Genomic DNA, 12,114 nt, shown 5'->3' with positions numbered 1-12,114 from the left:
ATTGGAGTGCAATGGCACGACCTCCGCTCACTGCAGCCTCCGCCTCCCAGGTTCAAGCAATCCTCCTGCCTCAGCCTCCCTAGGAACTGGAATTACAGACGTGCACCACCAAGCCTGGCTAATTTTTGTATTGTTAGAAGAGACAGAGTTTCACCTTGTTGGCCAGGCTGGTCTGGAACTGCTGACCTCAGGTGACCCACCTGCATTGGGCTCCCAAAGTGCTGGGATTATAGGCATGAGCCAACGTGCCTGGCCTCCTTTTCATTTAATACTATAGTAGTGTGATCCTCTTTACCTATTACATAAAATACATCAGGTGAACATCCTTGTACATGTGTTTCTGACACACTTAGCAAGCTTGTCTGCAGGATAGATTTCAGAGAGTGAGATGGCCAGGCCGGGCACACACACTTTAAAGCACGTCAGCTATTACCTGCTTTAGCCCTGTTTCCACAGGGCTTGTGATGAGGTCTTATGCCTTAGTACTTTCTGAGGAGCATGATCCCAGGGAGCAGGAATGAGAGATAAGAGTGAAGAGGGGAAGGAGGGAGAGTCAATACTAAAGGGCCTTATTGAGCTGGTTGCTGCTTTTATTTTATTTTATTGCTATTATTTTTTAAATAAAGTTTTCATAGTCTTTATTTAATTGGTTATTTTGCTGGTTATTAGTTAATAAATTGGCAACGCAAGGAGGGGCCATGGGCGAGTTCCCAGCCAGGCTCCCACGTCCAGGCTCAGGCAAGGATGGCTGCTGCTTTTAGTTGGCTGGTTGCTTAATCCCACAAGAACTTCTGTGAAACCAAAGGAAATATGTCTCAAGACTGTCAGAGAAGCCATGTGAAATGTATTTCAGGACCATTCACTGTGGTGAGGAGGGGAGAGTGGGAAAGGGAGAAGCCTTTATCCATCAGGTCTGTCTCCCACTTATCAAAGGTTTGCCCGTGAGTTGTTCATTCTTCAGCACTCTGGTTTGCACATGTGTCAGCCCTTGAGCACGTTCCTTTGGAGTCCATGTGGGTCATCCAAGAAGCCTCGGGGTGGGGCAGGAGATAAGTCCACTTGCTTTTGTGTGAATCCCACCTGAGTCCACATTAAACCACTGCAGTCATGACTGGAATGAGACATAAGTGTTGTCAAGGAGATCTGAAGTGGTACATAAAAGATTTCAGATACACAAACAACCTGTCTCACAAAATGATACCAATTTACACTTTCATCAATCAAGCAAAAGTGTCTTCTTTCTTTTCTTTAACAACAGTGGATCTTGTCAATAACTTGCCAATATGGTGGGTAAATATGGAAGTGTTTTCTTCTGTTGTGCATTTCTGTGCTATTGAGGTGGAATATCTTTGCAAATGTTTATTAGCCTTTGTATTTTGTCTTTTGTGAATTGTCTACTATATTCTTTGGCTTTTTTTCTATTAGGTGGTGCTTTAAGGCTTTTTTTTAAACAGAGAAGACTACTTTGTGAAGTTCATGTTCATGAAGTTTTGTAAATACTTTCCTTAATAATCTAAAATATGAATATGCTGTTTTCCATTTGCCCAATTTCTAGTACTTAGTGTGAACTGAAGACAGTAGTTAGTCATATATGTGTTCTTTATATTAGCAAAAGTACGGTTTTTTTCAGTATTAGACTCAGAGCACAATATTCCATAGGTAATAGCATACATGATTTTTATTTAATTATGAATACATTTACTTACAAATGCTTTCCAGAAAAAAGTCACGCTTTAAGCTCGTCCTTTCCTTTTTTGTCCCTTGGGATAATGATTGCATAGTCTCTTTTTTTCCTTGAAGAGAAGTCTTTTATCCTGTCATAGTCAACTTCATTCTTATTTGCTACTTGTTAAATGGCTTCGGAAAGAATACAAGGACTTTTCTATAACCTGCTCATGATTTCATTTCAGATCTAATAGTGTAACTGCCACATACAATCTTGTCATTCAGCTATCAACCAACCAAGGTCTTCTTGGTTTTATCCCTTGTTTTACAAACTTAACTTTTGTTCTTTTCTGCTATTTCCATTGTGATTATAAAGGATTAAGGGCCTGGAGTTTCAAGGGATGTACATTCATTGCAGTAATATTGCAGAGGATAAAAACAGAGGAAGCTACAATATGTTTTTATAAGTCTGTGTGTGCGTGTGTGTGTGCATGTGTGTGTGTAATTCCAGGTTTATTACGAGATGAACCTGATTTTCTAATTATTGGCCAAAACAAAACACTAGAGTAAATAACTATACGGGTATTTTTTAAAAGTAAGTACATTTTTAATAGCATGCCTCGTAGGTAAATCTTTCTTTGATAAATAGCATCTGTGACTATTTCCTTTTCATGGACTAAAGAGGTTGATTTTGACTCAGGGAAAGATGACTCTACCTCTAACTCCAGGTATCGCCTTACTTGGTGTAAGGGTAATTCCATCTTTCTTACCTATTTTTTGTTCAAGAATGAATGTGTCCTAATTCTGACTGACAAGACAAAAGGGACGTCATGCTGAGGGACTTCCAGGAAGAATTTCCTTCTTCCTGACAGGGAGCCAGAGGGAGAAACTTTCTCTCTTTTTCTTTGTGTGCTGTCATGTCTGGATATTATGCCTAATATGACTGTAGTTAATTCACTGGCAATTTGCAGATGAAGCCAATACTGAGAATAACAGAATGGGGACATGAAAATAACCTAGGTCTTTGACGATGTCATTGAGGCATTGAATCAATCAACCCTGAAGTCTACGCTACTTCTACATTTCCTGTGCAACAATACATCTTCTTCTTGCTGGAACCAGTTTGAGTTGGGATTCCTCTGTATTACAAATCAACACCTCTTACTAAATCAGCTTCTTTCCACACAGGGACAGAGAATGTAGGCTCAGTCTGAAGGAATATACAGGCACCCTTTTTCTTTCAAGGTTCAGAGAGCCCATTTACTGAATCTGGCACATCACAAAGCTTGCAGAGAATAGAGTTTTCACACGTTTTCAAGGTAAGACCACAAGACTCACATTCTGCTACTTATGGGCCATGTTACTTGGGCAAATCACTTGAAGTCTCTAAGCCTCAGTTTTGGCGTGTTGTTCAGGTGTGGTAGCATGCACCTGTAATCCCAGCTACCTGGTAGGCTGAGGCAGGAGAATTGCTGGAACCTGGGAGGCAGAGGCTGCAGTGAGCAGAGATCGCACCACTGCACTCCGGCCTGGGCAAGAGAGCAAGACTCCATTTCTCTCTCTCTCTCTTTATCTCTCTCTCTCTCTCTATATATATATATATATGTATATATATAGTTATAAAGTGTTTCCTCAAATCCAAGATTCTGTCAATTGTAAGGCCCTCTGTTAAGAAACAAAAAAATGCTGCCAATTAAACTATGCCTTAACATTGTGCATTCGTCATCTTTTGACTTTGAATTTTTTCCCCATGTATTCCAGGGGACTTGGCAATACCTCCTTCAGTTGCACCGTTTGGCATGTGGTAGGCAGTTCTGTTGTATGCATCTGTGTGGGGGAAGCAGAACATAACTTAGCTTTGTCCACTTGTGGGGTCTTCCTTTCCTAAGTTCCATAAAGTACTTGGTGGTTGCTTTGCAATCAGATGGAATTATGGTTATTTCTCCAGAAGTGAATATTTGCTTTATCAATATCAAATTTATGCCCCACTGTTTTGTTTCTATTCATTTCTCTGTACACAAAATCTTTTTATTTCAATGTCAAATTATGCTATAATCTTTTAAAATACATTTAAAAACCACAAACTCAATATGAGTAGTAAAACTGCACACTATCAGCAGTAAGATGTCAAATGTAAAAACTTGTGTCTTAGAATTAAAACAGGGTATGTATGAAATGACTGTGGTAGAGATGAAAGAAGCAAGTAACAGGGATATATTCAAGCTTTTCTATTGTCCACTTTTTGAGGGAGAAGATTCAAGTAATTGTATAAAGATGTTTAAAACGAATGTAGGTAAGTGATAGAATAAAGACAGTTTAAAGAAAGATACCTTTTTTTTTTCCTCTACTAAATTAACAGAGACTCAGAAAACGAACAATATTCAATATTCAATTTGGTGCAGAAAAAGAGAAACAGACATTTTCATTTTCTGCAAGTATTAATTTTTATAGAAGGAAGATCTGAGGCCCGCCTTACTTTCTTTTTTGCCTGGATATCTGACAGAATAATTTCTTTAACGGAATTTCTTGCTCTAATAGAAAAACACAGAAAAGTAGAGGTAATGAGGTAGAGAAAATATTAATAACTGGCACTAGGATTCTCAGGGAGAAAACAGTCTTTGGAAAGGTGCTCTTAGAGATGTTTGTAACAGAAGGTGCTCTCTACTCTCACCCCAGGATCTGGGTGTTGGCAGGTGCCATGACTTTGAAGGGAGGGAAAGCTACTCTTTGTGAGGCAAGGGGAGGGACGCTTTACTTCTAAAGGAAGGAAGAAAGTGATAGAAGAGAGACAAGTGGGGAGTAAGGGAGGAAAGCCAGCGAGATGGAAAGCTGCAAGGATGTAAGAAACTTCATGGTGGTGAGGAGAGCACCGCACTTTGAGAATGACCACGACTTTTGTTTGTCCCAAGTTGTCTCCCTTTTCTCTCCTCTTTCTCCAGGAAATCTTCACTAAAGTGAGCTAAACCCACCAACATTTTCTATCAATGATTTTTTTATTGTAGCTTTCGAGGAAACTGGGAAAGAGCCCTAGGACGTGGAAGAATTGCCACGCCGTAAACCCAGTGCCATATGAGAGCAATTGGGAGGTAAAGCCAAGCACCCCCTGCCCTGTCCTGCCCCAAGCCCTTCCTGGAAAACCTGCAGAAACTGGTGGGGATAGCTTTGCTGTCCTGCAGGCTGTGCATTGGGCAGGAGGGCAATTTATTCATTCAATACTTACCGATCACCTACTATGCACTAGGCATCATTCTGAGTAGCAAGAAGGAAGGAAGGAATGTAAACAAAGGAGCTCACATTTCTGTGAGTCAGATCATAAGCAGAGACAGACAATAACTATGATCTAATGTTCTATTTTCACAGCTGCTATGAAGAAAAATAAGGTAGGATAAGAGAGTAGAGATCGATGGGGGTGAGAGTGAATGCCTTTTGGGGGAAGTATTTTAGGCATGGACGGCAAGACAAAGGCCCTGCGGCAGAAACCACCTAATGTGTGTAGAGGAAAGTCTGCCAGAGGTTGTGCCTGACTGACGTGGGGAGGGGAGAGTGGTGGGAGGCAAGGCCAGAGAGAGGCAGAAGGCAGTTCGCGAGGGCCTCCTAGGAAGAATACGGCCATTGGGTTTTATTCTGAGAGTAATGGAGGCATTTGAGAAGAGAAGCAACAGGATTTGATTTTCTGTTGCAGAAGATAATTCTGGTATTGTGTGGTGAAGGGGCTTAGGTGACATACGTGGAAGCAGGAGAACCAGATGAGATGATAAAATGATGAGCCTGGCATGGATTAGGGTGAAGGCAGAGAAGGTGGTGGGAGTGGATGTATTCTGAATGAGAAATTGACAAGACTTGCAGATGGATTAGATAGGAGATATGAGAGAAAGAAGAGAATAAAAATGACACCTAGGTTTGTTTGCTTGGTTTTTTAAATAAATAATTTGTGATTTAAATTATAATTTTAAGAGCAACACTTGTTCACTGTAGAAAATTTAAATAATGCAGAAAAATTTAAAGAGAAAAATAAATTACTTATAATTCCAGAATTGTAGACACTTTAGTATACAACATTTTGTGTGTGTGTGTGTAGGTGTGTGTCTGTGTCTGTATGTGTGTGTGTCAGTATATATGTGTGTATATATATGGATATACATATATATGGATGGATGGATGATCTGAATTTTCTAACTATACATGCAGTTAGAATATATTTTGAGTATATTATTTTATAGATTGCTTTTTAAAACATTTCATTTTAAACTATTTTAGACTTACAATATTAAAAATAGTTGCAAAAGTACTAGAGTTTCCATATTCCTAGTTCCCATTTCACCTAGCTTTTCAGGACATTAACGTCTCACATACTACAATGATCAAAACTAAGAAATTAACACTGGTGTGATATTACTAACTACACTACAAGTCTTACTCAGATTTCATCAGTGTTTTCCACTAATGTCCTTTTTTTTCTGTTCCAGGATTTCACATTGATTTTATTGTTATTTTTCCTTAATCTTCTCCCATCTGTGAGAGTTCCTATTCTTCCTTGTGCATGGCACTTGAAGAGTATTGATCAGCTTTTTCGTAGATGTTACTCAATTTGGGGTTTATATTTTCCCATAATTGAAATGAGGTTGTGTGTTTCTGGCACAAATGCTTCTGTGTCCTTCTCAGCACACATCATAGGTTCATGATATTGATATGATATGGATATGATATCCATGATGTTGAATTTGAACACATGGTGAAAGTGGTGTCTTCTGGCTTTCTCTACTATAAAGTTACTATTCTCCCCTTCGTAGTTAAAATATATCTTAGGGGTGACAGTTTGAGACTATGCAAATACTGTTTCTCCTCAAATTTTCACCCAGCAATTTTAGATTCTGTCAGTGGATAATGTCTGCAAAAATTATTACTGTGCTGTTTACTAATTTGTGGTGATTTTCTATGTCTCCTCCGATTTTCTGTTTTCTTACTTTCTTCTATATTTACTAATTGAAATTATTGTGTAAGCAAGAGCTCTTCCTTTCCCCCCATTTATGTATTCCTTTGATTATTCATTTAAATCGGTATAGATTCATGGATATTTATTTTATTATAGCAGTTAAAATCCAATACTGTCAGTACTTTCACCAAATTTATTGAGATATAACTGACAAATACAAATAGCGTGTATTTTAGGTGTACAACATTATGTTCTGATACACGTATACACTGTGAAATGATTACCACAATCAAGCTACTTAACATATCCATCACCTCACATAGTTACCATGTGGGGTGTGTGTGTGTGTGTGTGTGTGTGTTGAGGATACTTAAGATCTACTTTCTTAGCAAATTTTAAGTATACAATACATTGTTGTTAATTATAGTCACCATCTTCTACATTAGCTCTCCAGGACTTATTCATCTTATAACAGAAAGTTTGTACCCTCTAACCAAAATCCTCCCATTTCCCCCAATTTCCATCCCTTGGCAATTATCAATCTATTATTGGTTTCTATGAATTAGACTATTTTTGGATTCATTCTACATGTGGTAGCATGTACTATTTGTCCTTTTGTGCCTGGCTTATTCATTTAGCATAATGTCCTCTAAGGTCATCCATGTTGTCACATACGGCAGGATTTTATTATTTTTTAAGCCTAAATAATATTCCGTTGTATCTTCTTTATCCATTCACCCTTCAGGAGATACTTAGGTTGTTTCCATATCTGGCTGTGGTGAATAATGTTGCAATGAACATGTGCTTGTACATTTCTCTTTGGGATAGTGATTGTATTTTCTTTGTGTGATAGTGATTGTATTTTCTTTGTATATATATACCTAGAAGTGGGATTGCTGGGTCATATAGTAATCCTATTTAAAATTTTTGTTAGACACCTCCATGCAGTTTTTCATAATGGTTGTACCATTTTGCATTCCCACTAATAGTGTACAAGGATTTTCTTTTCTCCACACACAAAATATAACACTTGTTATTTCTTTACTTTTTAACAATAGCCATTTTAACAGATGTGAAATGACATCTGTTTTGATTTGCCTTTCTCTGATGATTAATGATATTTAGCCTTTTTAAATATACTTGTTAGGTATTTGTATATGCTTTTTCAAAAAATGTGTATTCAAGTCCTTTGGCCATTTTAAAATCAAGTTATTTGGCTTTTTTTGCTATTGAGTTGTATGTGTCCCTTAATGGACATGTGGTTTGCAAATATTTTCTCTCATTCTATAGGTTGCATTTTCATTTTATTGATTGTTTCCTTTGCTGTGTAGAGCTTTTAAGTTTGATGTAGTCCCACTTGTTTATTTTTGCTTTTGATGCCTGTGCTTCTGGTATCATATCTAAAAAATTACAGGCCAGGCACAGTGGTTCATGCCTATAACCCCAACACTTTGGGAGGTTGAGGTGGGAGGATTGTTTGAGGCCAGGAGTTTGAGACCAGCCTTGGGAACATAGGGAGACTGTCTCTATCAAAAAAAAAAAAAAAAAAAAAAAAGACTTTTTAAAATTAGCTGGGTGTGGTGGCACAATCCTTAGTCCCAGGTCTTCAGGAAGCTGAGGGCCGATATATTGCTCTACATATATTTTTATTTTGATCCATTTAACCACTTTATGTCACTTGATGGGAGAATTTAATTTGTTTACATTTAAACTAATTGTTGATAAGTAAGGATTTATCACTGCCATTTTGTTAACTGTGTTTTAGTTGTTTTGTAGATTCTTTGTTTCTTTCTACCTCTCTTGCAGTTCCTTTGTGGTTTATTCATTTCTATAGTGATGTATTTTGATTCTATTTATCTTTTGTGTATCTACTATAGGTTTTTGCTTTGTGTTTTCCCTGAGGCTTGCTTAAAACATCTTGTTGTTATAACAGACCATTTTAAACTGATAACAATTTTGAATGCATACAAAAACTCTACACTTTTATTTCTCCCATTTTATGTTTTTGATGTCACAATTTATATCTTTGTATATTGTATATTCATTTAAAAATTGTTATTTTAATACTTTTATCTTTTAACTTTTATATTGGAGTTATAAAGTATTTACAAACCACTATTACAGTATTAGAGTATTCTAAATTTTACTATATACTTACTTTAACGATGAGTTTTATGCTTTCAAATGTTTTCATGCTACTAGTTAGAATCCTTTTGTTTCACTCTGAAGAATTTTCTTTACAATTTCTTGCAAGATATTTATGAAGGATAGATTTGCTGGGTAGAGTATTCTTTGTTGATGTTTATTTTTCTTTCAGGACTTTGGATATATCATCTGACTCTTTTCTGCCCTGGAAAGTTTCTACTGGGAAATCCACTGGTAGCCTTACGGAGGTTCACATGTATGTGCTGTTTTCAAATTTTTCTTTGTCTGATTTTTGAAAGTTATTATAATGTCTCAATGCAACCTTCTTTGGATTAAATCTGTTTAGAAACTTCAGGCTTCATTTACCTGGAAGTCCCTGTCTCTCCCCAGATTTGGGAAGTTTTCAACCACTATTTCTTTAAATAATCTTCCTTCTCATTTCTCTTTTTTCTCCCTCTTTCCAGTTCCCATAATACAAATGCTAGCTCTCATATTGGTGTCCCATAAATTCCATAGGCTTTATTCACCATTTGATCGTTTATTTTTCTCCTCTGTATAACTTTGAATAACCTGTCTTTGAGTTCACAGATTTTTTCTTCTTGATCAAGTATGTTGTTGACACTCTCTGTTGCATTATAAACATTTCACTCATTGTATTCTTCAGCTTTAGAATTTCTGTTGTGTTCTTTTTTATGATTTCTATTTCTTTATTGAGCTTCTCATTTTGTTCATGTATTGTTTTTCTGATTTTGTTATCTGTGTTCTTTTGTAGTTTGCTGAGTTTCCTTAAAACAATTATTTTGAATTCTTTGTCAGGCAATTCATAGATCTCTATTTCTTTGAGGTCATTTACTGGAATATTAATGTGATCCTTTGGTGGTGCCATGTTTCCTTGATTTTTTAGGTTGCTTGAAGTCTTGTGTTTCTGTCTTCACATTTGAAGAAACAGTCACTTCCTTCAGTCTTTATTTACTGGCTTTAGGAGAGGAACACCTTCATCAATCAGCCTATATAGGGATTATCAGGCTCTCGCAGACTTCCGTGAATGTGCCCACTACACACATTCTATTCCTTCATGAAGGGTAAGTCTTAGGATTGTTTGCATTCATTCACTCAATCCCACAAAGCCAGGCTAGGTGCTGAGATGCCACTGTTTGTTTTTTCTAGGGCAGTGCCCTGAAATGCTCAAGTGTATATGCCTTCTCTCAATCCGACAGAGTTGATTCAGCTGTCTTCACAAGACATTTACACTGTCTAAGGGAACATACTCAGGAAGCAGGCCTGAGGGTGATGAAACATGCAGAGCTTTTGGAATTTCCATGGGCCAGTTGGGGGCGAGCCCCCAGGCAAGTTGTCCCAAGCTGCTTGTAGGCAGGCTTCCTAATGAAACCACAGAGCAATTAATAGGTAAGACCTTTCTTACTTGTTCCCAGCCTCTTCCAGCTTCTCAGTTGTGCTGATTACCTTAGTAACCTGGGTAAGGTCAGGAAAAATGTGGGCTTCTTTGGCAGCATCCTGCACAGCTGGGGAAGCTGGACACTCACTATGGTATCATCTCCCCTTGTGAGAGAAATCTTGAGCCTAGGGGATTTCTCTTGGCACTGAGCTGGACTGCCTTGGGGGAGGGATAATCTGCATAAGTGATACTTTTGTGTTTATACTCTCCATTGCATTTATTCTCAAATTATTTGTCCAGTGAGGTGCTGAAACCTTTCCACTAGATTCACAGACTCCCACAGAGGTAGTCTCATCCATAAGTAGTTGTCAAAATCTATGCTTCTGCAGGAGAATAATGATATTCCCTTTGGTCATCTTGCTGATTCACTCTATTATTATTTATTTAATTGCTCAAATTGTTCCAACTTTGGCTATTAGGAGCTCCTTTAGGTTGGGTAGTGTATTTTTCATAAGTCCTAAGACTTCTCTTTAAAATTATGAAATATTATACACATAACTAACAATATGTAGAATTTTTATTATATTAAAAAAATGATGAAAGTAAGCATACCTAACTCCTCAATATTTTAACCTTAGTAGTCGAGTGAAGATACAGGAAAATGAGAGAAGAGAAATGAAAAGAAAAATCAGTAGTTTTGTTTCAGACATGTTAAGTTTGAGTTGCTTATTAAATTCCAGTTAAGGGTACTAAAGAGAGGGTTGGACATATAAGTCTGGAGCTCAGGATGGTGGTAAAGTCTAGTCAATAAAACCTGAGAGTGTTCAGGCTGACATCTATGTTTCAGAAAGAAGAAAAATATCATGCACAATCCCACCACTCAAAGGTAAATTCTGTTAACTAACATTTTTTAGTAGCTCCCTCCAATGCATGTTTTTACGTGGCTAAGATAAACTGTATGTACAATATTGCATTCCTTTTTCTCACTTAACATAGTAGTAGAAACATTTCCAGTTTGTTAGTAATATCCAAACATATTCACATGCTATAATTTATTCTTAGCATTAAAAAAAATTTACCCCTATATGTCTTGGTTTTAGATTCTTTTCTCTGAATTTTCTTGTCCTAAGAAAAGCTAAGAGGAGCTCTTCTGACTTTTATAATCAATATCCTGTTGCTCACCAGCAAATTTCTAAGGCTAATTTCTAAGTAAGCTACAAGTTACAGCTACCCATTTCAAGAAGTCTGTGGTTTTTTAAAGAGCAATACCAACTTTTAATGAGCATTTAACTCCACAATATGCTGCTTACATAGAAATACAGTAAAAGAAAAATCAGGCATCCGTCCTGATGGGAGAAAAAAGTTACATAACCCTAATGTATCAGAGACTTTTTCACCTTGAAACTCTTAAATTTTTGTCCTGTGGAAGTCAAATCATAAATTTTGAAAACGAAACAGTAACAATAAATTATAACAGCCACAAAACCTAAAATAATTCATACAAAAATACAGACTGGCAGATGAAATGACAGTCCCAGAAAGCAACTGCTTTTATTCAAGAGCTCTGACAGTTGAGAAACAAGATCAAATCAATAAGATACAGAAGTGTAGTAATCATGCATGCTGTTTAATTAAACATGCATGCTGTTTTAATTAAACTTTGATTTTCTGTGAAAATCAAGTTGAGGTGGGCCAGTCCACCTGTTAGTAAAAAATGTTACTTAAGTATTTCTGAGGATCTTTTATCCCAAGTGCCTCTGCTTCTGTATCAACTCTGTGCCCAAATGTTCCCAAAATGTTAATGATCCTACTTAAGGTTCTTAAGGCTTCTGTTTAAATGCAACTATATAGAAAAAAATTAAAAATTTTCTAACTTGATTCCATACTCCTTTCCAGTTATTCCCTAGCAAGGATAACATATTCAAAAATGTTCTTCCTGGGCTGGCCACAGTGACTCATGCCTGTAATTTCAGCA

Source organism: Piliocolobus tephrosceles, chromosome 5 (assembly GCF_002776525.5).
Source record: "Piliocolobus tephrosceles isolate RC106 chromosome 5, ASM277652v3, whole genome shotgun sequence".
Lineage (NCBI taxonomy): Eukaryota > Metazoa > Chordata > Mammalia > Primates > Cercopithecidae > Piliocolobus > Piliocolobus tephrosceles.
This window is presented reverse-complemented; position numbering follows the sequence as displayed.